This window comes from Nannospalax galili, unplaced genomic scaffold, assembly GCF_000622305.1.
Source record: "Nannospalax galili isolate Female #2095 unplaced genomic scaffold, S.galili_v1.0 scaffold185, whole genome shotgun sequence".
NCBI classification, from domain to species: domain Eukaryota; kingdom Metazoa; phylum Chordata; class Mammalia; order Rodentia; family Spalacidae; genus Nannospalax; species Nannospalax galili.
In genome coordinates, this window is record NW_008355474.1 from 2,287,175 (window position 1) to 2,289,277 (window position 2,103).

Below are 2,103 nucleotides of genomic sequence, written 5' to 3' on the forward strand. Positions count from 1 at the left end.
GGAACTCACCTCCACACCTGCAGTCCACCCCTCATTGTACCCAGAGCAGGAAAGCATCTCAAATATATCTTCCTTCCTTCCTTCGTCCTTCCTTCCTTCGTCCTTCCTTCCTTCTTCCTTCCTTCCTTCCTTCCTTCCTTCCTTCCTTCCTTCCTTCCTTCCTTCCTTCCTTCCTCCCTCCCTCCCTTCCTTCCTTCCCTCTTTCTTTCCCCTCCCTCCCCTCTTCCCCCTCTCTTCCCTCTCTCTTTTTGAGGAAAGGGTCTCTACATAGCCCAGGCTGATTTTGACTTTGTGATCCTCCTACCTCAGCCTCCTGAGTGTTGGAATTGTAGATACACATTACCATGCCTAGCTATATCTGATTTTCTGTCATGTCCACACTCTGGCTCTGGACCCATTCTAGGTGACAGTCATTTCATCCATTCAACACATATTTGGGGAGGTGGTTTCTTTGCACTGGGCACCATGCTCCGTTGTGGAGACAAGGAGATCACTGTTGTGGGTGAGATCAGCAGGCAATAGGGAATTTATTTAAGTAGAGCTCACCACCTTGCTTCTAAGCAGAAACTGGGTGGCCTCCTTGGTTCTTCTCCTGCCTGACCCCACATACCCCACCCACCAGTGTGGCGCCTGACTAGTTCTAATTCTGACACATATGACATCCACTCTCTTTTTGCCAACCCCATTCCTTTTCCTCCTGGGCCCAAGTAACCATCCTCTGTCTCCTGGACCAATGCACAGACCTCCCTGCTTGATTCTGGGCTTCTTTTCCGCCTCCCCAGAACCCACATGGTAGCCAGAGACATCTTTTAAAACTACCAACACTCTTCTCCTTAAAGCCCTCCAGTAGAATTTTTAAGGTTTTTCTTTTTTGAGTATATATCAATTGTACAAAGTAATGGGCATTTTCATATGCATATATGGACAGCATCCTTTGATCAGATCCATACCTCTCATTACCCTCACCTAGCCCCCCTTTCCCCTTTCCCTTCCTTTTCCTTAGTAGTCCTCCTTTCCCTTTCATGAGCTTCTTATATTTTTTGCTAGATTTCACATATCAGACAAAGTATGTGATAGTTGTCTAAGTTTGGCTTATTTTGCTGATGGTAAGTTCCATTCATTTTCCTTCAAACGCGATTGCATTCCTTATGACTGAATACTACTCCATTGTGTATATTTAGCACATTTTCTTTATTCATTTATCTGCTGATGGGCACAAGATGTGCAGGTATTTCTGTGTAGCTGAATCATATGTTACTTATAATTTTAGAGTTTTGAGGGGGGTTGAGCCAGGGTGTCAACTGGGTCTTAAGCGTGCTATGTAGCTGAGGATGGCCTTGAATTCTTGGTTTTCTTGCCTTCCAACTGCTAGGAGTACATGTGTATAACACTATGCCTTGATCCTATTTTTAGTTTTAGTTTTTTTTTTTTGAGAAATCATCATACTGATTTCCTTAGCAGCTGGACTAATTTACATTCCCACTGTACTATTAGTTTTATTGTTGACAAGAATTAGAGTTACCTGGGAGGAGGGAGTCTCAGTTTGGGGATTTCCCAGATCAGACTGGCCCGTGGCCATGTCTGTGGGGAACGGTTTTGATTGTTGATTGATATGGAAGGGTCCAGCTCATCATGGGCAATGCCACTCCTGAAAAGGTGGTCCTGGTTTCATGAAGACTGGCTAAGCGAGCAAAAGAGCGAGCGAGTGAGCGGGAGGGAGGGAGGGAGGGAGAGAGAGAGAGAGAGAGAGAGAGAGAGAGATTCCGCCATGGTTTCTGCCTCAATTCTTGCTTGAACTCCTGCCCTGACTTCCTCAATGATAGATTGTAACCTGGAAATATAAGCTATAAACCCTTTGGGTCATGGCGTTTATCACATTAACAAAAAGCAAACTAGAACACTCACCAACAGTGTATAAGAGTCCTTTTAACCCAAGCCAGTATTTCTTAGGAGAAGGCTTGAGGATTATAGTTCAAGACTAGCCTGTGCTACATAGTAGAGCTGGTCTCAAAAAATAAAAAACAAACCCCACTTAAAAACAAAATAACAAACCTCCCAAACCAAAATACCTGAATTCTTATTAGAATTCATGCTATTTATTTA

The 2,103-nt window shown here is 44.0% G+C and overlaps 1 pseudogene; it reads left to right on the forward strand.

The window, feature by feature from the left end:
* Positions 1-465: 465 nt before the first annotated feature.
* Positions 466-2,103, forward strand: part of LOC103749935 — a 7,334-nt pseudogene continuing 5,696 nt past the window's right edge.